The 23,000-nt window shown below is 36.8% G+C and overlaps 60 non-coding genes and 6 pseudogenes across 60 annotated transcripts; all 66 read right to left on the reverse strand.

Moving 5' to 3' along the window:
* Positions 1–2: 2 nt before the first annotated feature.
* Positions 3–121, reverse strand: LOC146928160 (5S ribosomal RNA). The gene has a single exon (XR_015009536.1). It is a non-coding gene; the product is annotated as a 5S ribosomal RNA (ribosomal RNA).
* Positions 122–350: 229 nt separating this feature from the next.
* On the reverse strand, positions 351–469 carry LOC146928161 (5S ribosomal RNA). Its single transcript, XR_015009538.1, has one exon. It is a non-coding gene; the product is annotated as a 5S ribosomal RNA (ribosomal RNA).
* A 229-nt stretch (positions 470–698) lies between these two features.
* Positions 699–817, reverse strand: LOC146928162 (5S ribosomal RNA). The gene has a single exon (XR_015009539.1). It is a non-coding gene; the product is annotated as a 5S ribosomal RNA (ribosomal RNA).
* A 229-nt stretch (positions 818–1,046) lies between these two features.
* LOC146928163 (5S ribosomal RNA) lies at positions 1,047–1,165 on the reverse strand. Its single transcript, XR_015009540.1, has one exon. It is a non-coding gene; the product is annotated as a 5S ribosomal RNA (ribosomal RNA).
* Positions 1,166–1,394: 229 nt separating this feature from the next.
* LOC146928164 (5S ribosomal RNA) lies at positions 1,395–1,513 on the reverse strand. Its single transcript, XR_015009541.1, has one exon. It is a non-coding gene; the product is annotated as a 5S ribosomal RNA (ribosomal RNA).
* A 229-nt stretch (positions 1,514–1,742) lies between these two features.
* LOC146928165 (5S ribosomal RNA) lies at positions 1,743–1,861 on the reverse strand. The gene has a single exon (XR_015009542.1). It is a non-coding gene; the product is annotated as a 5S ribosomal RNA (ribosomal RNA).
* A 229-nt stretch (positions 1,862–2,090) lies between these two features.
* Positions 2,091–2,209, reverse strand: LOC146928166 (5S ribosomal RNA). Its single transcript, XR_015009543.1, has one exon. It is a non-coding gene; the product is annotated as a 5S ribosomal RNA (ribosomal RNA).
* Positions 2,210–2,438: 229 nt separating this feature from the next.
* Positions 2,439–2,571, reverse strand: LOC146928167 (5S ribosomal RNA; annotated as a pseudogene).
* A 229-nt stretch (positions 2,572–2,800) lies between these two features.
* Positions 2,801–2,919, reverse strand: LOC146928168 (5S ribosomal RNA). The gene has a single exon (XR_015009544.1). It is a non-coding gene; the product is annotated as a 5S ribosomal RNA (ribosomal RNA).
* A 229-nt stretch (positions 2,920–3,148) lies between these two features.
* On the reverse strand, positions 3,149–3,267 carry LOC146928169 (5S ribosomal RNA). Its single transcript, XR_015009545.1, has one exon. It is a non-coding gene; the product is annotated as a 5S ribosomal RNA (ribosomal RNA).
* Positions 3,268–3,496: 229 nt separating this feature from the next.
* On the reverse strand, positions 3,497–3,615 carry LOC146928170 (5S ribosomal RNA). The gene has a single exon (XR_015009546.1). It is a non-coding gene; the product is annotated as a 5S ribosomal RNA (ribosomal RNA).
* A 229-nt stretch (positions 3,616–3,844) lies between these two features.
* On the reverse strand, positions 3,845–3,963 carry LOC146928171 (5S ribosomal RNA). The gene has a single exon (XR_015009547.1). It is a non-coding gene; the product is annotated as a 5S ribosomal RNA (ribosomal RNA).
* Positions 3,964–4,192: 229 nt separating this feature from the next.
* On the reverse strand, positions 4,193–4,325 carry LOC146928172 (5S ribosomal RNA; annotated as a pseudogene).
* Positions 4,326–4,554: 229 nt separating this feature from the next.
* LOC146928173 (5S ribosomal RNA) lies at positions 4,555–4,673 on the reverse strand. Its single transcript, XR_015009549.1, has one exon. It is a non-coding gene; the product is annotated as a 5S ribosomal RNA (ribosomal RNA).
* Positions 4,674–4,902: 229 nt separating this feature from the next.
* Positions 4,903–5,021, reverse strand: LOC146928174 (5S ribosomal RNA). Its single transcript, XR_015009550.1, has one exon. It is a non-coding gene; the product is annotated as a 5S ribosomal RNA (ribosomal RNA).
* A 229-nt stretch (positions 5,022–5,250) lies between these two features.
* LOC146928175 (5S ribosomal RNA) lies at positions 5,251–5,369 on the reverse strand. Its single transcript, XR_015008832.1, has one exon. It is a non-coding gene; the product is annotated as a 5S ribosomal RNA (ribosomal RNA).
* A 229-nt stretch (positions 5,370–5,598) lies between these two features.
* Positions 5,599–5,717, reverse strand: LOC146928176 (5S ribosomal RNA). Its single transcript, XR_015009551.1, has one exon. It is a non-coding gene; the product is annotated as a 5S ribosomal RNA (ribosomal RNA).
* Positions 5,718–5,946: 229 nt separating this feature from the next.
* Positions 5,947–6,065, reverse strand: LOC146928177 (5S ribosomal RNA). Its single transcript, XR_015009552.1, has one exon. It is a non-coding gene; the product is annotated as a 5S ribosomal RNA (ribosomal RNA).
* Positions 6,066–6,294: 229 nt separating this feature from the next.
* LOC146928178 (5S ribosomal RNA) lies at positions 6,295–6,413 on the reverse strand. The gene has a single exon (XR_015009553.1). It is a non-coding gene; the product is annotated as a 5S ribosomal RNA (ribosomal RNA).
* Positions 6,414–6,642: 229 nt separating this feature from the next.
* LOC146928179 (5S ribosomal RNA) lies at positions 6,643–6,761 on the reverse strand. The gene has a single exon (XR_015009554.1). It is a non-coding gene; the product is annotated as a 5S ribosomal RNA (ribosomal RNA).
* Positions 6,762–6,990: 229 nt separating this feature from the next.
* Positions 6,991–7,109, reverse strand: LOC146928180 (5S ribosomal RNA). Its single transcript, XR_015009555.1, has one exon. It is a non-coding gene; the product is annotated as a 5S ribosomal RNA (ribosomal RNA).
* A 229-nt stretch (positions 7,110–7,338) lies between these two features.
* On the reverse strand, positions 7,339–7,471 carry LOC146928181 (5S ribosomal RNA; annotated as a pseudogene).
* Positions 7,472–7,700: 229 nt separating this feature from the next.
* On the reverse strand, positions 7,701–7,819 carry LOC146928182 (5S ribosomal RNA). Its single transcript, XR_015009556.1, has one exon. It is a non-coding gene; the product is annotated as a 5S ribosomal RNA (ribosomal RNA).
* A 229-nt stretch (positions 7,820–8,048) lies between these two features.
* Positions 8,049–8,167, reverse strand: LOC146928183 (5S ribosomal RNA). The gene has a single exon (XR_015009557.1). It is a non-coding gene; the product is annotated as a 5S ribosomal RNA (ribosomal RNA).
* Positions 8,168–8,396: 229 nt separating this feature from the next.
* On the reverse strand, positions 8,397–8,515 carry LOC146928184 (5S ribosomal RNA). Its single transcript, XR_015008833.1, has one exon. It is a non-coding gene; the product is annotated as a 5S ribosomal RNA (ribosomal RNA).
* Positions 8,516–8,744: 229 nt separating this feature from the next.
* LOC146928185 (5S ribosomal RNA) lies at positions 8,745–8,863 on the reverse strand. Its single transcript, XR_015009558.1, has one exon. It is a non-coding gene; the product is annotated as a 5S ribosomal RNA (ribosomal RNA).
* A 229-nt stretch (positions 8,864–9,092) lies between these two features.
* LOC146928186 (5S ribosomal RNA) lies at positions 9,093–9,211 on the reverse strand. The gene has a single exon (XR_015008875.1). It is a non-coding gene; the product is annotated as a 5S ribosomal RNA (ribosomal RNA).
* A 229-nt stretch (positions 9,212–9,440) lies between these two features.
* Positions 9,441–9,559, reverse strand: LOC146928187 (5S ribosomal RNA). The gene has a single exon (XR_015009560.1). It is a non-coding gene; the product is annotated as a 5S ribosomal RNA (ribosomal RNA).
* Positions 9,560–9,788: 229 nt separating this feature from the next.
* Positions 9,789–9,907, reverse strand: LOC146928188 (5S ribosomal RNA). Its single transcript, XR_015009561.1, has one exon. It is a non-coding gene; the product is annotated as a 5S ribosomal RNA (ribosomal RNA).
* Positions 9,908–10,136: 229 nt separating this feature from the next.
* LOC146928189 (5S ribosomal RNA) lies at positions 10,137–10,255 on the reverse strand. Its single transcript, XR_015009562.1, has one exon. It is a non-coding gene; the product is annotated as a 5S ribosomal RNA (ribosomal RNA).
* Positions 10,256–10,483: 228 nt separating this feature from the next.
* Positions 10,484–10,602, reverse strand: LOC146928190 (5S ribosomal RNA). The gene has a single exon (XR_015009563.1). It is a non-coding gene; the product is annotated as a 5S ribosomal RNA (ribosomal RNA).
* Positions 10,603–10,831: 229 nt separating this feature from the next.
* On the reverse strand, positions 10,832–10,950 carry LOC146928191 (5S ribosomal RNA). Its single transcript, XR_015009564.1, has one exon. It is a non-coding gene; the product is annotated as a 5S ribosomal RNA (ribosomal RNA).
* Positions 10,951–11,179: 229 nt separating this feature from the next.
* On the reverse strand, positions 11,180–11,298 carry LOC146928192 (5S ribosomal RNA). Its single transcript, XR_015009565.1, has one exon. It is a non-coding gene; the product is annotated as a 5S ribosomal RNA (ribosomal RNA).
* A 229-nt stretch (positions 11,299–11,527) lies between these two features.
* On the reverse strand, positions 11,528–11,646 carry LOC146928193 (5S ribosomal RNA). The gene has a single exon (XR_015009566.1). It is a non-coding gene; the product is annotated as a 5S ribosomal RNA (ribosomal RNA).
* A 229-nt stretch (positions 11,647–11,875) lies between these two features.
* LOC146928194 (5S ribosomal RNA) lies at positions 11,876–11,994 on the reverse strand. The gene has a single exon (XR_015009567.1). It is a non-coding gene; the product is annotated as a 5S ribosomal RNA (ribosomal RNA).
* Positions 11,995–12,223: 229 nt separating this feature from the next.
* On the reverse strand, positions 12,224–12,342 carry LOC146928195 (5S ribosomal RNA). The gene has a single exon (XR_015009568.1). It is a non-coding gene; the product is annotated as a 5S ribosomal RNA (ribosomal RNA).
* A 229-nt stretch (positions 12,343–12,571) lies between these two features.
* On the reverse strand, positions 12,572–12,690 carry LOC146928196 (5S ribosomal RNA). The gene has a single exon (XR_015009569.1). It is a non-coding gene; the product is annotated as a 5S ribosomal RNA (ribosomal RNA).
* A 229-nt stretch (positions 12,691–12,919) lies between these two features.
* Positions 12,920–13,038, reverse strand: LOC146928197 (5S ribosomal RNA). Its single transcript, XR_015009571.1, has one exon. It is a non-coding gene; the product is annotated as a 5S ribosomal RNA (ribosomal RNA).
* Positions 13,039–13,267: 229 nt separating this feature from the next.
* On the reverse strand, positions 13,268–13,386 carry LOC146928198 (5S ribosomal RNA). The gene has a single exon (XR_015009572.1). It is a non-coding gene; the product is annotated as a 5S ribosomal RNA (ribosomal RNA).
* Positions 13,387–13,615: 229 nt separating this feature from the next.
* Positions 13,616–13,734, reverse strand: LOC146928199 (5S ribosomal RNA). The gene has a single exon (XR_015009573.1). It is a non-coding gene; the product is annotated as a 5S ribosomal RNA (ribosomal RNA).
* Positions 13,735–13,963: 229 nt separating this feature from the next.
* LOC146928200 (5S ribosomal RNA) lies at positions 13,964–14,082 on the reverse strand. Its single transcript, XR_015009574.1, has one exon. It is a non-coding gene; the product is annotated as a 5S ribosomal RNA (ribosomal RNA).
* A 229-nt stretch (positions 14,083–14,311) lies between these two features.
* On the reverse strand, positions 14,312–14,430 carry LOC146928201 (5S ribosomal RNA). Its single transcript, XR_015009575.1, has one exon. It is a non-coding gene; the product is annotated as a 5S ribosomal RNA (ribosomal RNA).
* Positions 14,431–14,659: 229 nt separating this feature from the next.
* Positions 14,660–14,778, reverse strand: LOC146928202 (5S ribosomal RNA). Its single transcript, XR_015008869.1, has one exon. It is a non-coding gene; the product is annotated as a 5S ribosomal RNA (ribosomal RNA).
* Positions 14,779–15,007: 229 nt separating this feature from the next.
* Positions 15,008–15,126, reverse strand: LOC146928203 (5S ribosomal RNA). Its single transcript, XR_015009576.1, has one exon. It is a non-coding gene; the product is annotated as a 5S ribosomal RNA (ribosomal RNA).
* Positions 15,127–15,355: 229 nt separating this feature from the next.
* Positions 15,356–15,488, reverse strand: LOC146928204 (5S ribosomal RNA; annotated as a pseudogene).
* A 229-nt stretch (positions 15,489–15,717) lies between these two features.
* Positions 15,718–15,836, reverse strand: LOC146928205 (5S ribosomal RNA). Its single transcript, XR_015009577.1, has one exon. It is a non-coding gene; the product is annotated as a 5S ribosomal RNA (ribosomal RNA).
* Positions 15,837–16,065: 229 nt separating this feature from the next.
* LOC146928206 (5S ribosomal RNA) lies at positions 16,066–16,184 on the reverse strand. The gene has a single exon (XR_015009578.1). It is a non-coding gene; the product is annotated as a 5S ribosomal RNA (ribosomal RNA).
* A 229-nt stretch (positions 16,185–16,413) lies between these two features.
* Positions 16,414–16,532, reverse strand: LOC146928207 (5S ribosomal RNA). The gene has a single exon (XR_015009579.1). It is a non-coding gene; the product is annotated as a 5S ribosomal RNA (ribosomal RNA).
* A 229-nt stretch (positions 16,533–16,761) lies between these two features.
* Positions 16,762–16,880, reverse strand: LOC146928208 (5S ribosomal RNA). The gene has a single exon (XR_015009580.1). It is a non-coding gene; the product is annotated as a 5S ribosomal RNA (ribosomal RNA).
* A 229-nt stretch (positions 16,881–17,109) lies between these two features.
* Positions 17,110–17,242, reverse strand: LOC146928209 (5S ribosomal RNA; annotated as a pseudogene).
* A 229-nt stretch (positions 17,243–17,471) lies between these two features.
* Positions 17,472–17,590, reverse strand: LOC146928210 (5S ribosomal RNA). Its single transcript, XR_015009582.1, has one exon. It is a non-coding gene; the product is annotated as a 5S ribosomal RNA (ribosomal RNA).
* A 229-nt stretch (positions 17,591–17,819) lies between these two features.
* LOC146928211 (5S ribosomal RNA) lies at positions 17,820–17,938 on the reverse strand. The gene has a single exon (XR_015009583.1). It is a non-coding gene; the product is annotated as a 5S ribosomal RNA (ribosomal RNA).
* Positions 17,939–18,167: 229 nt separating this feature from the next.
* LOC146928212 (5S ribosomal RNA) lies at positions 18,168–18,286 on the reverse strand. Its single transcript, XR_015008834.1, has one exon. It is a non-coding gene; the product is annotated as a 5S ribosomal RNA (ribosomal RNA).
* Positions 18,287–18,515: 229 nt separating this feature from the next.
* On the reverse strand, positions 18,516–18,634 carry LOC146928213 (5S ribosomal RNA). Its single transcript, XR_015009584.1, has one exon. It is a non-coding gene; the product is annotated as a 5S ribosomal RNA (ribosomal RNA).
* A 229-nt stretch (positions 18,635–18,863) lies between these two features.
* LOC146928214 (5S ribosomal RNA) lies at positions 18,864–18,982 on the reverse strand. Its single transcript, XR_015008876.1, has one exon. It is a non-coding gene; the product is annotated as a 5S ribosomal RNA (ribosomal RNA).
* A 229-nt stretch (positions 18,983–19,211) lies between these two features.
* Positions 19,212–19,330, reverse strand: LOC146928215 (5S ribosomal RNA). Its single transcript, XR_015009585.1, has one exon. It is a non-coding gene; the product is annotated as a 5S ribosomal RNA (ribosomal RNA).
* Positions 19,331–19,559: 229 nt separating this feature from the next.
* LOC146928216 (5S ribosomal RNA) lies at positions 19,560–19,678 on the reverse strand. Its single transcript, XR_015009586.1, has one exon. It is a non-coding gene; the product is annotated as a 5S ribosomal RNA (ribosomal RNA).
* A 229-nt stretch (positions 19,679–19,907) lies between these two features.
* On the reverse strand, positions 19,908–20,026 carry LOC146928217 (5S ribosomal RNA). Its single transcript, XR_015009587.1, has one exon. It is a non-coding gene; the product is annotated as a 5S ribosomal RNA (ribosomal RNA).
* A 229-nt stretch (positions 20,027–20,255) lies between these two features.
* Positions 20,256–20,374, reverse strand: LOC146928218 (5S ribosomal RNA). The gene has a single exon (XR_015008877.1). It is a non-coding gene; the product is annotated as a 5S ribosomal RNA (ribosomal RNA).
* A 229-nt stretch (positions 20,375–20,603) lies between these two features.
* On the reverse strand, positions 20,604–20,722 carry LOC146928219 (5S ribosomal RNA). The gene has a single exon (XR_015009588.1). It is a non-coding gene; the product is annotated as a 5S ribosomal RNA (ribosomal RNA).
* Positions 20,723–20,951: 229 nt separating this feature from the next.
* Positions 20,952–21,074, reverse strand: LOC146928220 (5S ribosomal RNA). The gene has a single exon (XR_015008994.1). It is a non-coding gene; the product is annotated as a 5S ribosomal RNA (ribosomal RNA).
* A 229-nt stretch (positions 21,075–21,303) lies between these two features.
* Positions 21,304–21,422, reverse strand: LOC146928221 (5S ribosomal RNA). The gene has a single exon (XR_015009589.1). It is a non-coding gene; the product is annotated as a 5S ribosomal RNA (ribosomal RNA).
* Positions 21,423–21,651: 229 nt separating this feature from the next.
* Positions 21,652–21,770, reverse strand: LOC146928222 (5S ribosomal RNA). The gene has a single exon (XR_015009590.1). It is a non-coding gene; the product is annotated as a 5S ribosomal RNA (ribosomal RNA).
* A 229-nt stretch (positions 21,771–21,999) lies between these two features.
* On the reverse strand, positions 22,000–22,118 carry LOC146928223 (5S ribosomal RNA). Its single transcript, XR_015009591.1, has one exon. It is a non-coding gene; the product is annotated as a 5S ribosomal RNA (ribosomal RNA).
* Positions 22,119–22,347: 229 nt separating this feature from the next.
* LOC146928224 (5S ribosomal RNA) lies at positions 22,348–22,476 on the reverse strand (annotated as a pseudogene).
* A 229-nt stretch (positions 22,477–22,705) lies between these two features.
* On the reverse strand, positions 22,706–22,824 carry LOC146928225 (5S ribosomal RNA). The gene has a single exon (XR_015009594.1). It is a non-coding gene; the product is annotated as a 5S ribosomal RNA (ribosomal RNA).
* Positions 22,825–23,000: the final 176 nt, after the last annotated feature.

A 23,000-nucleotide genomic window follows, 5' to 3' on the forward strand; every position in this document is an offset into this window, starting at 1 on the left:
AAGAGGTGCAACACAAGGACTTCCCAGGAGGTCACCCATCCTAGTACTACTCTCGCCCAAGCACGCTTAACTGCGGAGTTCTGATGGGATCCGGTGCATTAGTGCTGGTATGATCGCACCTGAAAGTAAAGCGTTGTAATTGTATATATGCATTTCTAAGTTTATTTTTCATTAAAGACGTCAAATTACGCTAATTAAAGAATAGAGAGTTAGGTTGCGTTAATTAACGAAAAAAATGAAATACAATCGAAGTTTATTTTTCAAAAACGACGTAAAATTACGCTAATTAACAAAAAGAACACGAAATTTTGGCAAAAAGAGGTGCAAAGAACACGAAATTTTGGCAAAAAGAGGTGCAACACAAGGACTTCCCAGGAGGTCACCCATCCTAGTACTACTCTCGCCCAAGCACGCTTAACTGCGGAGTTCTGATGGGATCCGGTGCATTAGTGCTGGTATGATCGCACCTGAAAGTAAAGCGTTGTAATTGTATATATGCATTTCTAAGTTTATTTTTCATTAAAGACGTCAAATTACGCTAATTAAAGAATAGAGAGTTAGGTTGCGTTAATTAACGAAAAAAATGAAATACAATCGAAGTTTATTTTTCAAAAACGACGTAAAATTACGCTAATTAACAAAAAGAACACGAAATTTTGGCAAAAAGAGGTGCAAAGAACACGAAATTTTGGCAAAAAGAGGTGCAACACAAGGACTTCCCAGGAGGTCACCCATCCTAGTACTACTCTCGCCCAAGCACGCTTAACTGCGGAGTTCTGATGGGATCCGGTGCATTAGTGCTGGTATGATCGCACCTGAAAGTAAAGCGTTGTAATTGTATATATGCATTTCTAAGTTTATTTTTCATTAAAGACGTCAAATTACGCTAATTAAAGAATAGAGTGTTAGGTTGCGTTAATTAACGAAAAAAATGAAATACAATCGAAGTTTATTTTTCAAAAACGACGTAAAATTACGCTAATTAACAAAAAGAACACGAAATTTTGGCAAAAAGAGGTGCAAAGAACACGAAATTTTGGCAAAAAGAGGTGCAACACAAGGACTTCCCAGGAGGTCACCCATCCTAGTACTACTCTCGCCCAAGCACGCTTAACTGCGGAGTTCTGATGGGATCCGGTGCATTAGTGCTGGTATGATCGCACCTGAAAGTAAAGCGTTGTAATTGTATATATGCATTTCTAAGTTTATTTTTCATTAAAGACGTCAAATTACGCTAATTAAAGAATAGAGAGTTAGGTTGCGTTAATTAACGAAAAAAATGAAATACAATCGAAGTTTATTTTTCAAAAACGACGTAAAGTTACGCTAATTAACAAAAAGAACACGAAATTTTGGCAAAAAGAGGTGCAAAGAACACGAAATTTTGGCAAAAAGAGGTGCAACACAAGGACTTCCCAGGAGGTCACCCATCCTAGTACTACTCTCGCCCAAGCACGCTTAACTGCGGAGTTCTGATGGGATCCGGTGCATTAGTGCTGGTATGATCGCACCTGAAAGTAAAGCGTTGTAATTGTATATATGCATTTCTAAGTTTATTTTTCATTAAAGACGTCAAATTACGCTAATTAAAGAATAGAGAGTTAGGTTGCGTTAATTAACGAAAAAAATGAAATACAATCGAAGTTTATTTTTCAAAAACGACGTAAAATTACGCTAATTAACAAAAAGAACACGAAATTTTGGCAAAAAGAGGTGCAAAGAACACGAAATTTTGGCAAAAAGAGGTGCAACACAAGGACTTCCCAGGAGGTCACCCATCCTAGTACTACTCTCGCCCAAGCACGCTTAACTGCGGAGTTCTGATGGGATCCGGTGCATTAGTGCTGGTATGATCGCACCTGAAAGTAAAGCGTTGTAATTGTATATATGCATTTCTAAGTTTATTTTTCATTAAAGACGTCAAATTACGCTAATTAAAGAATAGAGAGTTAGGTTGCGTTAATTAACGAAAAAAATGAAATACAATCGAAGTTTATTTTTCAAAAACGACGTAAAATTACGCTAATTAACAAAAAGAACACGAAATTTTGGCAAAAAGAGGTGCAAAGAACACGAAATTTTGGCAAAAAGAGGTGCAACACAAGGACTTCCCAGGAGGTCACCCATCCTAGTACTACTCTCGCCCAAGCACGCTTAACTGCGGAGTTCTGATGGGATCCGGTGCATTAGTGCTGGTATGATCGCACCTGAAAGTAAAGCGTTGTAATTGTATATATGCATTTCTAAGTTTATTTTTCATTAAAGACGTCAAATTACGCTAATTAAAGAATAGAGAGTTAGGTTGCGTTAATTAACGAAAAAAATGAAATACAATCGAAGTTTATTTTTCAAAAACGACGTAAAATTACGCTAATTAACAAAAAGAACACGAAATATTGGCAAAAAGAGGTGCAAAGAACACGAAATTTTGGCAAAAAGAGGTGCAACACAAGGACTTCCCAGGAAGTCACCCATAGGAGGTCACCCATCCTAGTACTACTCTCGTCCAAGCACGCTTAACTGCGGAGTTCTGATGGGATCCGGTGCATTAGTGCTGGTATGATCGCACCTGAAAGTAAAGCGTTGTAATTGTATATATGCATTTCTAAGTTTATTTTTCATTAAAGACGTCAAATTACGCTAATTAAAGAATAGAGAGTTAGGTTGCGTTAATTAACGAAAAAAATGAAATACAATCGAAGTTTATTTTTCAAAAACGACGTAAAATTACGCTAATTAACAAAAAGAACACGAAATTTTGGCAAAAAGAGGTGCAAAGAACACGAAATTTTGGCAAAAAGAGGTGCAACACAAGGACTTCCCAGGAGGTCACCCATCCTAGTACTACTCTCGCCCAAGCACGCTTAACTGCGGAGTTCTGATGGGATCCGGTGCATTAGTGCTGGTATGATCGCACCTGAAAGTAAAGCGTTGTAATTGTATATATGCATTTCTAAGTTTATTTTTCATTAAAGACGTCAAATTACGCTAATTAAAGAATAGAGTGTTAGGTTGCGTTAATTAACGAAAAAAATGAAATACAATCGAAGTTTATTTTTCAAAAACGACGTAAAATTACGCTAATTAACAAAAAGAACACGAAATTTTGGCAAAAAGAGGTGCAAAGAACACGAAATTTTGGCAAAAAGAGGTGCAACACAAGGACTTCCCAGGAGGTCACCCATCCTAGTACTACTCTCGCCCAAGCACGCTTAACTGCGGAGTTCTGATGGGATCCGGTGCATTAGTGCTGGTATGATCGCACCTGAAAGTAAAGCGTTGTAATTGTATATATGCATTTCTAAGTTTATTTTTCATTAAAGACGTCAAATTACGCTAATTAAAGAATAGAGAGTTAGGTTGCGTTAATTAACGAAAAAAATGAAATACAATCGAAGTTTATTTTTCAAAAACGACGTAAAATTACGCTAATTAACAAAAAGAACACGAAATTTTGGCAAAAAGAGGTGCAAAGAACACGAAATTTTGGCAAAAAGAGGTGCAACACAAGGACTTCCCAGGAGGTCACCCATCCTAGTACTACTCTCGCCCAAGCACGCTTAACTGCGGAGTTCTGATGGGATCCGGTGCATTAGTGCTGGTATGATCGCACCTGAAAGTAAAGCGTTGTAATTGTATATATGCATTTCTAAGTTTATTTTTCATTAAAGACGTCAAATTACGCTAATTAAAGAATAGAGAGTTAGGTTGCGTTAATTAACGAAAAAAATGAAATACAATCGAAGTTTATTTTTCAAAAACGACGTAAAATTACGCTAATTAACAAAAAGAACACGAAATTTTGGCAAAAAGAGGTGCAAAGAACACGAAATTTTGGCAAAAAGAGGTGCAACACAAGGACTTCCCAGGAGGTCACCCATCCTAGTACTACTCTCGCCCAAGCACGCTTAACTGCGGAGTTCTGATGGGATCCGGTGCATTAGTGCTGGTATGATCGCACCTGAAAGTAAAGCGTTGTAATTGTATATATGCATTTCTAAGTTTATTTTTCATTAAAGACGTCAAATTACGCTAATTAAAGAATAGAGAGTTAGGTTGCGTTAATTAACGAAAAAAATGAAATACAATCGAAGTTTATTTTTCAAAAACGACGTAAAATTACGCTAATTAACAAAAAGAACACGAAATTTTGGCAAAAAGAGGTGCAAAGAACACGAAATTTTGGCAAAAAGAGGTGCAACACAAGGACTTCCCAGGAGGTCACCCATAGGAGGTCACCCATCCTAGTACTACTCTCGTCCAAGCACGCTTAACTGCGGAGTTCTGATGGGATCCGGTGCATTAGTGCTGGTATAATCGCACCTGAAAGTAAAGCGTTGTAATTGTATATATGCATTTCTAAGTTTATTTTTCATTAAAGACGTCAAATTACGCTAATTAAAGAATAGAGAGTTAGGTTGCGTTAATTAACGAAAAAAATGAAATACAATCGAAGTTTATTTTTCAAAAACGACGTAAAATTACGCTAATTAACAAAAAGAACACGAAATTTTGGCAAAAAGAGGTGCAAAGAACACGAAATTTTGGCAAAAAGAGGTGCAACACAAGGACTTCCCAGGAGGTCACCCATCCTAGTACTACTCTCGCCCAAGCACGCTTAACTGCGGAGTTCTGATGGGATCCGGTGCATTAGTGCTGGTATGATCGCACCTGAAAGTAAAGCGTTGTAATTGTATATATGCATTTCTAAGTTTATTTTTCATTAAAGACGTCAAATTACGCTAATTAAAGAATAGAGTGTTAGGTTGCGTTAATTAACGAAAAAAATGAAATACAATCGAAGTTTATTTTTCAAAAACGACGTAAAATTACGCTAATTAACAAAAAGAACACGAAATTTTGGCAAAAAGAGGTGCAAAGAACACGAAATTTTGGCAAAAAGAGGTGCAACACAAGGACTTCCCAGGAGGTCACCCATCCTAGTACTACTCTCGCCCAAGCACGCTTAACTGCGGAGTTCTGATGGGATCCGGTGCATTAGTGCTGGTATGATCGCACCTGAAAGTAAAGCGTTGTAATTGTATATATGCATTTCTAAGTTTATTTTTCATTAAAGACGTCAAATTACGCTAATTAAAGAATAGAGAGTTAGGTTGCGTTAATTAACGAAAAAAATGAAATACAATCGAAGTTTATTTTTCAAAAACGACGTAAAATTACGCTAATTAACAAAAAGAACACGAAATTTTGGCAAAAAGAGGTGCAAAGAACACAAAATTTTGGCAAAAAGAGGTGCAACACAAGGACTTCCCAGGAGGTCACCCATCCTAGTACTGCTCTCGCCCAAGCACGCTTAACTGCGGAGTTCTGATGGGATCCGGTGCATTAGTGCTGGTATGATCGCACCTGAAAGTAAAGCGTTGTAATTGTATATATGCATTTCTAAGTTTATTTTTCATTAAAGACGTCAAATTACGCTAATTAAAGAATAGAGAGTTAGGTTGCGTTAATTAACGAAAAAAATGAAATACAATCGAAGTTTATTTTTCAAAAACGACGTAAAATTACGCTAATTAACAAAAAGAACACGAAATTTTGGCAAAAAGAGGTGCAAAGAACACGAAATTTTGGCAAAAAGAGGTGCAACACAAGGACTTCCCAGGAGGTCACCCATCCTAGTACTACTCTCGCCCAAGCACGCTTAACTGCGGAGTTCTGATGGGATCCGGTGCATTAGTGCTGGTATGATCGCACCTGAAAGTAAAGCGTTGTAATTGTATATATGCATTTCTAAGTTTATTTTTCATTAAAGACGTCAAATTACGCTAATTAAAGAATAGAGTGTTAGGTTGCGTTAATTAACGAAAAAAATGAAATACAATCGAAGTTTATTTTTCAAAAACGACGTAAAATTACGCTAATTAACAAAAAGAACACGAAATTTTGGCAAAAAGAGGTGCAAAGAACACGAAATTTTGGCAAAAAGAGGTGCAACACAAGGACTTCCCAGGAGGTCACCCATCCTAGTACTACTCTCGCCCAAGCACGCTTAACTGCGGAGTTCTGATGGGATCCGGTGCATTAGTGCTGGTATGATCGCACCTGAAAGTAAAGCGTTGTAATTGTATATATGCATTTCTAAGTTTATTTTTCATTAAAGACGTCAAATTACGCTAATTAAAGAATAGAGTGTTAGGTTGCGTTAATTAACGAAAAAAATGAAATACAATCGAAGTTTATTTTTCAAAAACGACGTAAAATTACGCTAATTAACAAAAAGAACACGAAATTTTGGCAAAAAGAGGTGCAAAGAACACGAAATTTTGGCAAAAAGAGGTGCAACACAAGGACTTCCCAGGAGGTCACCCATCCTAGTACTACTCTCGCCCAAGCACGCTTAACTGCGGAGTTCTGATGGGATCCGGTGCATTAGTGCTGGTATGATCGCACCTGAAAGTAAAGCGTTGTAATTGTATATATGCATTTCTAAGTTTATTTTTCATTAAAGACGTCAAATTACGCTAATTAAAGAATAGAGAGTTAGGTTGCGTTAATTAACGAAAAAAATGAAATACAATCGAAGTTTATTTTTCAAAAACGACGTAAAATTACGCTAATTAACAAAAAGAACACGAAATTTTGGCAAAAAGAGGTGCAAAGAACACGAAATTTTGGCAAAAAGAGGTGCAACACAAGGACTTCCCAGGAGGTCACCCATCCTAGTACTACTCTCGCCCAAGCACGCTTAACTGCGGAGTTCTGATGGGATCCGGTGCATTAGTGCTGGTATGATCGCACCTGAAAGTAAAGCGTTGTAATTGTATATATGCATTTCTAAGTTTATTTTTCATTAAAGACGTCAAATTACGCTAATTAAAGAATAGAGAGTTAGGTTGCGTTAATTAACGAAAAAAATGAAATACAATCGAAGTTTATTTTTCAAAAACGACGTAAAATTACGCTAATTAACAAAAAGAACACGAAATTTTGGCAAAAAGAGGTGCAAAGAACACGAAATTTTGGCAAAAAGAGGTGCAACACAAGGACTTCCCAGGAGGTCACCCATCCTAGTACTACTCTCGCCCAAGCACGCTTAACTGCGGAGTTCTGATGGGATCCGGTGCATTAGTGCTGGTATGATCGCACCTGAAAGTAAAGCGTTGTAATTGTATATATGCATTTCTAAGTTTATTTTTCATTAAAGACGTCAAATTACGCTAATTAAAGAATAGAGAGTTAGGTTGCGTTAATTAACGAAAAAAATGAAATACAATCGAAGTTTATTTTTCAAAAACGACGTAAAATTACGCTAATTAACAAAAAGAACACGAAATTTTGGCAAAAAGAGGTGCAAAGAACACGAAATTTTGGCAAAAAGAGGTGCAACACAAGGACTTCCCAGGAGGTCACCCATAGGAGGTCACCCATCCTAGTACTACTCTCGTCCAAGCACGCTTAACTGCGGAGTTCTGATGGGATCCGGTGCATTAGTGCTGGTATAATCGCACCTGAAAGTAAAGCGTTGTAATTGTATATATGCATTTCTAAGTTTATTTTTCATTAAAGACGTCAAATTACGCTAATTAAAGAATAGAGAGTTAGGTTGCGTTAATTAACGAAAAAAATGAAATACAATCGAAGTTTATTTTTCAAAAACGACGTAAAATTACGCTAATTAACAAAAAGAACACGAAATTTTGGCAAAAAGAGGTGCAAAGAACACGAAATTTTGGCAAAAAGAGGTGCAACACAAGGACTTCCCAGGAGGTCACCCATCCTAGTACTACTCTCGCCCAAGCACGCTTAACTGCGGAGTTCTGATGGGATCCGGTGCATTAGTGCTGGTATGATCGCACCTGAAAGTAAAGCGTTGTAATTGTATATATGCATTTCTAAGTTTATTTTTCATTAAAGACGTCAAATTACGCTAATTAAAGAATAGAGTGTTAGGTTGCGTTAATTAACGAAAAAAATGAAATACAATCGAAGTTTATTTTTCAAAAACGACGTAAAATTACGCTAATTAACAAAAAGAACACGAAATTTTGGCAAAAAGAGGTGCAAAGAACACGAAATTTTGGCAAAAAGAGGTGCAACACAAGGACTTCCCAGGAGGTCACCCATCCTAGTACTACTCTCGCCCAAGCACGCTTAACTGCGGAGTTCTGATGGGATCCGGTGCATTAGTGCTGGTATGATCGCACCTGAAAGTAAAGCGTTGTAATTGTATATATGCATTTCTAAGTTTATTTTTCATTAAAGACGTCAAATTACGCTAATTAAAGAATAGAGAGTTAGGTTGCGTTAATTAACGAAAAAAATGAAATACAATCGAAGTTTATTTTTCAAAAACGACGTAAAATTACGCTAATTAACAAAAAGAACACGAAATTTTGGCAAAAAGAGGTGCAAAGAACACGAAATTTTGGCAAAAAGAGGTGCAACACAAGGACTTCCCAGGAGGTCACCCATCCTAGTACTGCTCTCGCCCAAGCACGCTTAACTGCGGAGTTCTGATGGGATCCGGTGCATTAGTGCTGGTATGATCGCACCTGAAAGTAAAGCGTTGTAATTGTATATATGCATTTCTAAGTTTATTTTTCATTAAAGACGTCAAATTACGCTAATTAAAGAATAGAGAGTTAGGTTGCGTTAATTAACGAAAAAAATGAAATACAATCGAAGTTTATTTTTCAAAAACGACGTAAAATTACGCTAATTAACAAAAAGAACACGAAATTTTGGCAAAAAGAGGTGCAAAGAACACGAAATTTTGGCAAAAAGAGGTGCAACACAAGGACTTCCCAGGAGGTCACCCATCCTAGTACTACTCTCGCCCAAGCACGCTTAACTGCGGAGTTCTGATGGGATCCGGTGCATTAGTGCTGGTATGATCGCACCTGAAAGTAAAGCGTTGTAATTGTATATATGCATTTCTAAGTTTATTTTTCATTAAAGACGTCAAATTACGCTAATTAAAGAATAGAGTGTTAGGTTGCGTTAATTAACGAAAAAAATGAAATACAATCGAAGTTTATTTTTCAAAAACGACGTAAAATTACGCTAATTAACAAAAAGAACACGAAATTTTGGCAAAAAGAGGTGCAAAGAACACGAAATTTTGGCAAAAAGAGGTGCAACACAAGGACTTCCCAGGAGGTCACCCATCCTAGTACTACTCTCGCCCAAGCACGCTTAACTGCGGAGTTCTGATGGGATCCAGTGCATTAGTGCTGGTATGATCGCACCTGAAAGTAAAGCGTTGTAATTGTATATATGCATTTCTAAGTTTATTTTTCATTAAAGACGTCAAATTACGCTAATTAAAGAATAGAGAGTTAGGTTGCGTTAATTAACGAAAAAAATGAAATACAATCGAAGTTTATTTTTCAAAAACGACGTAAAATTACGCTAATTAACAAAAAGAACACGAAATTTTGGCAAAAAGAGGTGCAAAGAACACGAAATTTTGGCAAAAAGAGGTGCAACACAAGGACTTCCCAGGAGGTCACCCATCCTAGTACTACTCTCGCCCAAGCACGCTTAACTGCGGAGTTCTGATGGGATCCGGTGCATTAGTGCTGGTATGATCGCACCTGAAAGTAAAGCGTTGTAATTGTATATATGCATTTCTAAGTTTATTTTTCATTAAAGACGTCAAATTACGCTAATTAAAGAATAGAGAGTTAGGTTGCGTTAATTAACGAAAAAAATGAAATACAATCGAAGTTTATTTTTCAAAAACGACGTAAAATTACGCTAATTAACAAAAAGAACACGAAATTTTGGCAAAAAGAGGTGCAAAGAACACGAAATTTTGGCAAAAAGAGGTGCAACACAAGGACTTCCCAGGAGGTCACCCATCCTAGTACTACTCTCGCCCAAGCACGCTTAACTGCGGAGTTCTGATGGGATCCGGTGCATTAGTGCTGGTATGATCGCACCTGAAAGTAAAGCGTTGTAATTGTATATATGCATTTCTAAGTTTATTTTTCATTAAAGACGTCAAATTACGCTAATTAAAGAATAGAGTGTTAGGTTGCGTTAATTAACGAAAAAAATGAAATACAATCGAAGTTTATTTTTCAAAAACGACGTAAAATTACGCTAATTAACAAAAAGAACACGAAATTTTGGCAAAAAGAGGTGCAAAGAACACGAAATTTTGGCAAAAAGAGGTGCAACACAAGGACTTCCCAGGAGGTCACCCATCCTAGTACTACTCTCGCCCAAGCACGCTTAACTGCGGAGTTCTGATGGGATCCGGTGCATTAGTGCTGGTATGATCGCACCTGAAAGTAAAGCGTTGTAATTGTATATATGCATTTCTAAGTTTATTTTTCATTAAAGACGTCAAATTACGCTAATTAAAGAATAGAGTGTTAGGTTGCGTTAATTAACGAAAAAAATGAAATACAATCGAAGTTTATTTTCAAAAACGACGTAAAATTACGCTAATTAACAAAAAGAACACGAAATTTTGGCAAAAAGAGGTGCAAAGAACACGAAATTTTGGCAAAAAGAGGTGCAACACAAGGACTTCCCAGGAGGTCACCCATCCTAGTACTACTCTCGCCCAAGCACGCTTAACTGCGGAGTTCTGATGGGATCCGGTGCATTAGTGCTGGTATGATCGCACCTGAAAGTAAAGCGTTGTAATTGTATATATGCATTTCTAAGTTTATTTTTCATTAAAGACGTCAAATTACGCTAATTAAAGAATAGAGAGTTAGGTTGCGTTAATTAACGAAAAAAATGAAATACAATCGAAGTTTATTTTTCAAAAACGACGTAAAATTACGCTAATTAACAAAAAGAACACGAAATTTTGGCAAAAAGAGGTGCAAAGAACACGAAATTTTGGCAAAAAGAGGTGCAACACAAGGACTTCCCAGGAGGTCACCCATCCTAGTACTACTCTCGCCCAAGCACGCTTAACTGCGGAGTTCTGATGGGATCCGGTGCATTAGTGCTGGTATGATCGCACCTGAAAGTAAAGCGTTGTAATTGTATATATGCATTTCTAAGTTTATTTTTCATTAAAGACGTCAAATTACGCTAATTAAAGAATAGAGTGTTAGGTTGCGTTAATTAACGAAAAAAATGAAATACAATCGAAGTTTATTTTTCAAAAACGACGTAAAATTACGCTAATTAACAAAAAGAACACGAAATTTTGGCAAAAAGAGGTGCAAAGAACACGAAATTTTGGCAAAAAGAGGTGCAACACAAGGACTTCCCAGGAGGTCACCCATCCTAGTACTACTCTCGCCCAAGCACGCTTAACTGCGGAGTTCTGATGGGATCCGGTGCATTAGTGCTGGTATGATCGCACCTGAAAGTAAAGCGTTGTAATTGTATATATGCATTTCTAAGTTTATTTTTCATTAAAGACGTCAAATTACGCTAATTAAAGAATAGAGAGTTAGGTTGCGTTAATTAACGAAAAAAATGAAATACAATCGAAGTTTATTTTTCAAAAACGACGTAAAATTACGCTAATTAACAAAAAGAACACGAAATTTTGGCAAAAAGAGGTGCAAAGAACACGAAATTTTGGCAAAAAGAGGTGCAACACAAGGACTTCCCAGGAGGTCACCCATCCTAGTACTACTCTCGCCCAAGCACGCTTAACTGCGGAGTTCTGATGGGATCCGGTGCATTAGTGCTGGTATGATCGCACCTGAAAGTAAAGCGTTGTAATTGTATATATGCATTTCTAAGTTTATTTTTCATTAAAGACGTCAAATTACGCTAATTAAAGAATAGAGAGTTAGGTTGCGTTAATTAACGAAAAAAATGAAATACAATCGAAGTTTATTTTTCAAAAACGACGTAAAATTACGCTAATTAACAAAAAGAACACGAAATTTTGGCAAAAAGAGGTGCAAAGAACACGAAATTTTGGCAAAAAGAGGTGCAACACAAGGACTTCCCAGGAGGTCACCCATCCTAGTACTACTCTCGCCCAAGCACGCTTAACTGCGGAGTTCTGATGGGATCCGGTGCATTAGTGCTGGTATGATCGCACCTGAAAGTAAAGCGTTGTAATTGTATATATGCATTTCTAAGTTTATTTTTCATTAAAGACGTCAAATTACGCTAATTAAAGAATAGAGAGTTAGGTTGCGTTAATTAACGAAAAAAATGAAATACAATCGAAGTTTATTTTTCAAAAACGACGTAAAATTACGCTAATTAACAAAAAGAACACGAAATTTTGGCAAAAAGAGGTGCAAAGAACACGAAATTTTGGCAAAAAGAGGTGCAACACAAGGACTTCCCAGGAGGTCACCCATCCTAGTACTACTCTCGCCCAAGCACGCTTAACTGCGGAGTTCTGATGGGATCCGGTGCATTAGTGCTGGTATGATCGCACCTGAAAGTAAAGCGTTGTAATTGTATATATGCATTTCTAAGTTTATTTTTCATTAAAGACGTCAAATTACGCTAATTAAAGAATAGAGTGTTAGGTTGCGTTAATTAACGAAAAAAATGAAATACAATCGAAGTTTATTTTTCAAAAACGACGTAAAATTACGCTAATTAACAAAAAGAACACGAAATTTTGGCAAAAAGAGGTGCAAAGAACACGAAATTTTGGCAAAAAGAGGTGCAACACAAGGACTTCCCAGGAGGTCACCCATCCTAGTACTACTCTCGCCCAAGCACGCTTAACTGCGGAGTTCTGATGGGATCCGGTGCATTAGTGCTGGTATGATCGCACCTGAAAGTAAAGCGTTGTAATTGTATATATGCATTTCTAAGTTTATTTTTCATTAAAGACGTCAAATTACGCTAATTAAAGAATAGAGAGTTAGGTTGCGTTAATTAACGAAAAAAATGAAATACAATCGAAGTTTATTTTTCAAAAACGACGTAAAATTACGCTAATTAACAAAAAGAACACGAAATTTTGGCAAAAAGAGGTGCAAAGAACACGAAATTTTGGCAAAAAGAGGTGCAACACAAGGACTTCCCAGGAGGTCACCCATCCTAGTACTACTCTCGCCCAAGCACGCTTAACTGCGGAGTTCTGATGGGATCCGGTGCATTAGTGCTGGTATGATCGCACCTGAAAGTAAAGCGTTGTAATTGTATATATGCATTTCTAAGTTTATTTTTCATTAAAGACGTCAAATTACGCTAATTAAAGAATAGAGAGTTAGGTTGCGTTAATTAACGAAAAAAATGAAATACAATCGAAGTTTATTTTTCAAAAACGACGTAAAATTACGCTAATTAACAAAAAGAACACGAAATTTTGGCAAAAAGAGGTGCAAAGAACACGAAATTTTGGCAAAAAGAGGTGCAACACAAGGACTTCCCAGGAGGTCACCCATCCTAGTACTACTCTCGCCCAAGCACGCTTAACTGCGGAGTTCTGATGGGATCCGGTGCATTAGTGCTGGTATGATCGCACCTGAAAGTAAAGCGTTGTAATTGTATATATGCATTTCTAAGTTTATTTTTCATTAAAGACGTCAAATTACGCTAATTAAAGAATAGAGTGTTAGGTTGCGTTAATTAACGAAAAAAATGAAATACAATCGAAGTTTATTTTTCAAAAACGACGTAAAATTACGCTAATTAACAAAAAGAACACGAAATTTTGGCAAAAAGAGGTGCAAAGAACACGAAATTTTGGCAAAAAGAGGTGCAACACAAGGACTTCCCAGGAGGTCACCCATCCTAGTACTACTCTCGCCCAAGCACGCTTAACTGCGGAGTTCTGATGGGATCCGGTGCATTAGTGCTGGTATGATCGCACCTGAAAGTAAAGCGTTGTAATTGTATATATGCATTTCTAAGTTTATTTTTCATTAAAGACGTCAAATTACGCTAATTAAAGAATAGAGAGTTAGGTTGCGTTAATTAACGAAAAAAATGAAATACAATCGAAGTTTATTTTTCAAAAACGACGTAAAATTACGCTAATTAACAAAAAGAACACGAAATTTTGGCAAAAAGAGGTGCAAAGAACACGAAATTTTGGCAAAAAGAGGTGCAACACAAGGACTTCCCAGGAGGTCACCCATCCTAGTACTACTCTCGCCCAAGCACGCTTAACTGCGGAGTTCTGATGGGATCCGGTGCATTAGTGCTGGTATGATCGCACCTGAAAGTAAAGCGTTGTAATTGTATATATGCATTTCTAAGTTTATTTTTCATTAAAGACGTCAAATTACGCTAATTAAAGAATAGAGAGTTAGGTTGCGTTAATTAACGAAAAAAATGAAATACAATCGAAGTTTATTTTTCAAAAACGACGTAAAATTACGCTAATTAACAAAAAGAACACGAAATTTTGGCAAAAAGAGGTGCAAAGAACACGAAATTTTGGCAAAAAGAGGTGCAACACAAGGACTTCCCAGGAGGTCACCCATCCTAGTACTACTCTCGCCCAAGCACGCTTAACTGCGGAGTTCTGATGGGATCCGGTGCATTAGTGCTGGTATGATCGCACCTGAAAGTAAAGCGTTGTAATTGTATATATGCATTTCTAAGTTTATTTTTCATTAAAGACGTCAAATTACGCTAATTAAAGAATAGAGAGTTAGGTTGCGTTAATTAACGAAAAAAATGAAATACAATCGAAGTTTATTTTTCAAAAACGACGTAAAATTACGCTAATTAACAAAAAGAACACGAAATTTTGGCAAAAAGAGGTGCAAAGAACACGAAATTTTGGCAAAAAGAGGTGCAACACAAGGACTTCCCAGGAGGTCACCCATCCTAGTACTACTCTCGCCCAAGCACGCTTAACTGCAGAGTTCTGATGGGATCCGGTGCATTAGTGCTGGTATGATCGCACCTGAAAGTAAAGCGTTGTAATTGTATATATGCATTTCTAAGTTTATTTTTCATTAAAGACGTCAAATTACGCTAATTAAAGAATAGAGAGTTAGGTTGCGTTAATTAACGAAAAAAATGAAATACAATCGAAGTTTATTTTTCAAAAACGACGTAAAATTACGCTAATTAACAAAAAGAACACGAAATTTTGGCAAAAAGAGGTGCAAAGAACACGAAATTTTGGCAAAAAGAGGTGCAACACAAGGACTTCCCAGGAGGTCACCCATCCTAGTACTACTCTCGCCCAAGCACGCTTAACTGCGGAGTTCTGATGGGATCCGGTGCATTAGTGCTGGTATGATCGCACCTGAAAGTAAAGCGTTGTAATTGTATATATGCATTTCTAAGTTTATTTTTCATTAAAGACGTCAAATTACGCTAATTAAAGAATAGAGAGTTAGGTTGCGTTAATTAACGAAAAAAATGAAATACAATCGAAGTTTATTTTTCAAAAACGACGTAAAATTACGCTAATTAACAAAAAGAACACGAAATATTGGCAAAAAGAGGTGCAAAGAACACGAAATTTTGGCAAAAAGAGGTGCAACACAAGGACTTCCCAGGAAGTCACCCATAGGAGGTCACCCATCCTAGTACTACTCTCGTCCAAGCACGCTTAACTGCGGAGTTCTGATGGGATCCGGTGCATTAGTGCTGGTATGATCGCACCTGAAAGTAAAGCGTTGTAATTGTATATATGCATTTCTAAGTTTATTTTTCATTAAAGACGTCAAATTACGCTAATTAAAGAATAGAGAGTTAGGTTGCGTTAATTAACGAAAAAAATGAAATACAATCGAAGTTTATTTTTCAAAAACGACGTAAAATTACGCTAATTAACAAAAAGAACACGAAATTTTGGCAAAAAGAGGTGCAAAGAACACGAAATTTTGGCAAAAAGAGGTGCAACACAAGGACTTCCCAGGAGGTCACCCATCCTAGTACTACTCTCGCCCAAGCACGCTTAACTGCGGAGTTCTGATGGGATCCGGTGCATTAGTGCTGGTATGATCGCACCTGAAAGTAAAGCGTTGTAATTGTATATATGCATTTCTAAGTTTATTTTTCATTAAAGACGTCAAATTACGCTAATTAAAGAATAGAGTGTTAGGTTGCGTTAATTAACGAAAAAAATGAAATACAATCGAAGTTTATTTTTCAAAAACGACGTAAAATTACGCTAATTAACAAAAAGAACACGAAATTTTGGCAAAAAGAGGTGCAAAGAACACGAAATTTTGGCAAAAAGAGGTGCAACACAAGGACTTCCCAGGAGGTCACCCATCCTAGTACTACTCTCGCCCAAGCACGCTTAACTGCGGAGTTCTGATGGGATCCGGTGCATTAGTGCTGGTATGATCGCACCTGAAAGTAAAGCGTTGTAATTGTATATATGCATTTCTAAGTTTATTTTTCATTAAAGACGTCAAATTACGCTAATTAAAGAATAGAGAGTTAGGTTGCGTTAATTAACGAAAAAAATGAAATACAATCGAAGTTTATTTTTCAAAAACGACGTAAAATTACGCTAATTAACAAAAAGAACACGAAATTTTGGCAAAAAGAGGTGCAAAGAACACGAAATTTTGGCAAAAAGAGGTGCAACACAAGGACTTCCCAGGAGGTCACCCATCCTAGTACTACTCTCGCCCAAGCACGCTTAACTGCGGAGTTCTGATGGGATCCGGTGCATTAGTGCTGGTATGATCGCACCTGAAAGTAAAGCGTTGTAATTGTATATATGCATTTCTAAGTTTATTTTTCATTAAAGACGTCAAATTACGCTAATTAAAGAATAGAGAGTTAGGTTGCGTTAATTAACGAAAAAAATGAAATACAATCGAAGTTTATTTTTCAAAAACGACGTAAAATTACGCTAATTAACAAAAAGAACACGAAATTTTGGCAAAAAGAGGTGCAAAGAACACGAAATTTTGGCAAAAAGAGGTGCAACACAAGGACTTCCCAGGAGGTCACCCATCCTAGTACTACTCTCGCCCAAGCACGCTTAACTGCGGAGTTCTGATGGGATCCGGTGCATTAGTGCTGGTATGATCGCACCTGAAAGTAAAGCGTTGTAATTGTATATATGCATTTCTAAGTTTATTTTTCATTAAAGACGTCAAATTACGCTAATTAAAGAATAGAGAGTTAGGTTGCGTTAATTAACGAAAAAAATGAAATACAATCGAAGTTTATTTTTCAAAAACGACGTAAAATTACGCTAATTAACAAAAAGAACACGAAATTTTGGCAAAAAGAGGTGCAAAGAACACGAAATTTTGGCAAAAAGAGGTGCAACACAAGGACTTCCCAGGAGGTCACCCATAGGAGGTCACCCATCCTAGTACTACTCTCGTCCAAGCACGCTTAACTGCGGAGTTCTGATGGGATCCGGTGCATTAGTGCTGGTATAATCGCACCTGAAAGTAAAGCGTTGTAATTGTATATATGCATTTCTAAGTTTATTTTTCATTAAAGACGTCAAATTACGCTAATTAAAGAATAGAGAGTTAGGTTGCGTTAATTAACGAAAAAAATGAAATACAATCGAAGTTTATTTTTCAAAAACGACGTAAAATTACGCTAATTAACAAAAAGAACACGAAATTTTGGCAAAAAGAGGTGCAAAGAACACGAAATTTTGGCAAAAAGAGGTGCAACACAAGGACTTCCCAGGAGGTCACCCATCCTAGTACTACTCTCGCCCAAGCACGCTTAACTGCGGAGTTCTGATGGGATCCGGTGCATTAGTGCTGGTATGATCGCACCTGAAAGTAAAGCGTTGTAATTGTATATATGCATTTCTAAGTTTATTTTTCATTAAAGACGTCAAATTACGCTAATTAAAGAATAGAGTGTTAGGTTGCGTTAATTAACGAAAAAAATGAAATACAATCGAAGTTTATTTTTCAAAAACGACGTAAAATTACGCTAATTAACAAAAAGAACACGAAATTTTGGCAAAAAGAGGTGCAAAGAACACGAAATTTTGGCAAAAAGAGGTGCAACACAAGGACTTCCCAGGAGGTCACCCATCCTAGTACTACTCTCGCCCAAGCACGCTTAACTGCGGAGTTCTGATGGGATCCGGTGCATTAGTGCTGGTATGATCGCACCTGAAAGTAAAGCGTTGTAATTGTATATATGCATTTCTAAGTTTATTTTTCATTAAAGACGTCAAATTACGCTAATTAAAGAATAGAGAGTTAGGTTGCGTTAATTAACGAAAAAAATGAAATACAATCGAAGTTTATTTTTCAAAAACGACGTAAAATTACGCTAATTAACAAAAAGAACACGAAATTTTGGCAAAAAGAGGTGCAAAGAACACGAAATTTTGGCAAAAAGAGGTGCAACACAAGGACTTCCCAGGAGGTCACCCATCCTAGTACTGCTCTCGCCCAAGCACGCTTAACTGCGGAGTTCTGATGGGATCCGGTGCATTAGTGCTGGTATGATCGCACCTGAAAGTAAAGCGTTGTAATTGTATATATGCATTTCTAAGTTTATTTTTCATTAAAGACGTCAAATTACGCTAATTAAAGAATAGAGAGTTAGGTTGCGTTAATTAACGAAAAAAATGAAATACAATCGAAGTTTATTTTTCAAAAACGACGTAAAATTACGCTAATTAACAAAAAGAACACGAAATTTTGGCAAAAAGAGGTGCAAAGAACACGAAATTTTGGCAAAAAGAGGTGCAACACAAGGACTTCCCAGGAGGTCACCCATCCTAGTACTACTCTCGCCCAAGCACGCTTAACTGCGGAGTTCTGATGGGATCCGGTGCATTAGTGCTGGTATGATCGCACCTGAAAGTAAAGCGTTGTAATTGTATATATGCATTTCTAAGTTTATTTTTCATTAAAGACGTCAAATTACGCTAATTAAAGAATAGAGTGTTAGGTTGCGTTAATTAACGAAAAAAATGAAATACAATCGAAGTTTATTTTTCAAAAACGACGTAAAATTACGCTAATTAACAAAAAGAACACGAAATTTTGGCAAAAAGAGGTGCAAAGAACACGAAATTTTGGCAAAAAGAGGTGCAACACAAGGACTTCCCAGGAGGTCACCCATCCTAGTACTACTCTCGCCCAAGCACGCTTAACTGCGGAGTTCTGATGGGATCCAGTGCATTAGTGCTGGTATGATCGCACCTGAAAGTAAAGCGTTGTAATTGTATATATGCATTTCTAAGTTTATTTTTCATTAAAGACGTCAAATTACGCTAATTAAAGAATAGAGAGTTAGGTTGCGTTAATTAACGAAAAAAATGAAATACAATCGAAGTTTATTTTTCAAAAACGACGTAAAATTACGCTAATTAACAAAAAGAACACGAAATTTTGGCAAAAAGAGGTGCAAAGAACACGAAATTTTGGCAAAAAGAGGTGCAACACAAGGACTTCCCAGGAGGTCACCCATCCTAGTACTACTCTCGCCCAAGCACGCTTAACTGCGGAGTTCTGATGGGATCCGGTGCATTAGTGCTGGTATGATCGCACCTGAAAGTAAAGCGTTGTAATTGTATATATGCATTTCTAAGTTTATTTTTCATTAAAGACGTCAAATTACGCTAATTAAAGAATAGAGTGTTAGGTTGCGTTAATTAACGAAAAAAATGAAATACAATCGAAGTTTATTTTTCAAAAACGACGTAAAATTACGCTAATTAACAAAAAGAACACGAAATTTTGGCAAAAAGAGGTGCAAAGAACACGAAATTTTGGCAAAAAGAGGTGCAACACAAGGACTTCCCAGGAGGTCACCCATCCTAGTACTACTCTCGCCCAAGCACGCTTAACTGCGGAGTTCTGATGGGATCCGGTGCATTAGTGCTGGTATGATCGCACCTGAAAGTAAAGCGTTGTAATTGTATATATGCATTTCTAAGTTTATTTTTCATTAAAGACGTCAAATTACGCTAATTAAAGAATAGAGAGTTAGGTTGCGTTAATTAACGAAAAAAATGAAATACAATCGAAGTTTATTTTTCAAAAACGACGTAAAATTACGCTAATTAACAAAAAGAACACGAAATTTTGGCAAAAAGAGGTGCAAAGAACACGAAATTTTGGCAAAAAGAGGTGCAACACAAGGACTTCCCAGGAGGTCACCCATCCTAGTACTACTCTCGCCCAAGCACGCTTAACTGCGGAGTTCTGATGGGATCCGGTGCATTAGTGCTGGTATGATCGCACCTGAAAGTAAAGCGTTGTAATTGTATATATGCATTTCTAAGTTTATTTTTCATTAAAGACGTCAAATTACGCTAATTAAAGAATAGAGTGTTAGGTTGCGTTAATTAACGAAAAAAATGAAATACAATCGAAGTTTATTTTTCAAAAACGACGTAAAATTACGCTAATTAACAAAAAGAACACGAAATTTTGGCAAAAAGAGGTGCAAAGAACACGAAATTTTGGCAAAAAGAGGTGCAACACAAGGACTTCCCAGGAGGTCACCCATCCTAGTACTACTCTCGCCCAAGCACGCTTAACTGCGGAGTTCTGATGGGATCCAGTGCATTAGTGCTGGTATGATCGCACCTGAAAGTAAAGCGTTGTAATTGTATATATGCATTTCTAAGTTTATTTTTCATTAAAGACGTCAAATTACGCTAATTAAAGAATAGAGAGTTAGGTTGCGTTAATTAACGAAAAAAATGAAATACAATCGAAGTTTATTTTTCAAAAACGACGTAAAATTACGCTAATTAACAAAAAGAACACGAAATTTTGGCAAAAAGAGGTGCAAAGAACAAGAAATTTTGGCAAAAAGAGGTGCAACACAAGGACTTCCCAGGAGGTCACCCATCCTAGTACTACTCTCGCCCAAGCACGCTTAACTGCGGAGTTCTGATGGGATCCGGTGCATTAGTGCTGGTATGATCGCACCTGAAAGTAAAGCGTTGTAATTGTATATATGCATTTCTAAGTTTATTTTTCATTAAAGACGTCAAATTACGCTAATTAAAGAATAGAGTGTTAGGTTGCGTTAATTAACGAAAAAAATGAAATACAATCGAAGTTTATTTTTCAAAAACGACGTAAAATTACGCTAATTAACAAAAAGAACACGAAATTTTGGCAAAAAGAGGTGCAAAGAACACGAAATTTTGGCAAAAAGAGGTGCAACACAAGGACTTCCCAGGAGGTCACCCATCCATCCTAGTACTACTCTCGCCCAAGCACGCTTAACTGCGGAGTTCTGATGGGATCCGGTGCATTAGTGCTGGTATGATCGCACCTGAAAGTAAAGCGTTGTAATTGTATATATGCATTTCTAAGTTTATTTTTCATTAAAGACGTCAAATTACGCTAATTAAAGAATAGAGAGTTAGGTTGCGTTAATTAACGAAAAAAATGAAATACAATCGAAGTTTATTTTTCAAAAACGACGTAAAATTACGCTAATTAACAAAAAGAACACGAAATTTTGGCAAAAAGAGGTGCAAAGAACACGAAATTTTGGCAAAAAGAGGTGCAACACAAGGACTTCCCAGGAGGTCACCCATCCTAGTACTACTCTCGCCCAAGCACGCTTAACTGCGGAGTTCTGATGGGATCCGGTGCATTAGTGCTGGTATGATCGCACCTGAAAGTAAAGCGTTGTAATTGTATATATGCATTTCTAAGTTTATTTTTCATTAAAGACGTCAAATTACGCTAATTAAAGAATAGAGAGTTAGGTTGCGTTAATTAACGAAAAAAATGAAATACAATCGAAGTTTATTTTTCAAAAACGACGTAAAATTACGCTAATTAACAAAAAGAACACGAAATTTTGGCAAAAAGAGGTGCAAAGAACACGAAATTTTGGCAAAAAGAGGTGCAACACAAGGACTTCCCAGGAGGTCACCCATCCTAGTACTACTCTCGCCCAAGCACGCTTAACTGCGGAGTTCTGATGGGATCCGGTGCATTAGTGCTGGTATGATCGCACCTGAAAGTAAAGCGTTGTAATTGTATATATGCATTTCTAAGTTTATTTTTCATTAAAGACGTCAAATTACGCTAATTAAAGAATAGAGTGTTAGGTTGCGTTAATTAACGAAAAAAATGAAATACAATCGAAGTTTATTTTTCAAAAACGACGTAAAATTACGCTAATTAACAAAAAGAACACGAAATTTTGGCAAAAAGAGGTGCAAAGAACACGAAATTTTGGCAAAAAGAGGTGCAACACAAGGACTTCCCAGGAGGTCACCCATCCTAGTACTACTCTCGCCCAAGCACGCTTAACTGCGGAGTTCTGATGGGATCCGGTGCATTAGTGCTGGTATGATCGCACCTGAAAGTAAAGCGTTGTAATTGTATATATGCATTTCTAAGTTTATTTTTCATTAAAGACGTCAAATTACGCTAATTAAAGAATAGAGAGTTAGGTTGCGTTAATTAACGAAAAAAATGAAATACAATCGAAGTTTATTTTTCAAAAACGACGTAAAATTACGCTAATTAACAAAAAGAACACGAAATTTTGGCAAAAAGAGGTGCAAAGAACACGAAATTTTGGCAAAAAGAGGTGCAACACATGGACTTCCCAGGAGGTCCCAGGAGGTCACCCATCCTAGTACTACTCTCGCCCAAGCACGCTTAACTGCGGAGTTCTGATGGGATCCGGTGCATTAGTGCTGGTATGATCGCACCTGAAAGTAAAGCGTTGTAATTGTATATATGCATTTCTAAGTTTATTTTTCATTAAAGACGTCAAATTACGCTAATTAAAGAATAGAGAGTTAGGTTGCGTTAATTAACGAAAAAAATGAAATACAATCGAAGTTTATTTTTCAAAAACGACGTAAAATTACGCTAATTAACAAAAAGAACACGAAATTTTGGCAAAAAGAGGTGCAAAGAACATGAAATTTTGGCAAAAAGAGGTGCAACACAAGGACTTCCCAGGAGGTCACCCATCCTAGTACTACTCTCGCCCAAGCACGCTTAACTGCGGAGTTCTGATGGGATCCGGTGCATTAGTGCTGGTATGATCGCACCTGAAAGTAAAGCGTTGTAATTGTATATATGCATTTCTAAGTTTATTTTTCATTAAAGACGTCAAATTACGCTAATTAAAGAATAGAGAGTTAGGTTGCGTTAATTAACGAAAAAAATGAAATACAATCGAAGTTTATTTTTCAAAAACGACGTAAAATTACGCTAATTAACAAAAAG

The sequence above is a fragment of the Medicago sativa genome, chromosome 4 (genome assembly GCF_051527215.1).
Source record: "Medicago sativa cultivar Bolivia chromosome 4, Bolivia_mono, whole genome shotgun sequence".
In the NCBI taxonomy this organism is placed as follows: Eukaryota; Viridiplantae; Streptophyta; class Magnoliopsida; order Fabales; family Fabaceae; genus Medicago; species Medicago sativa.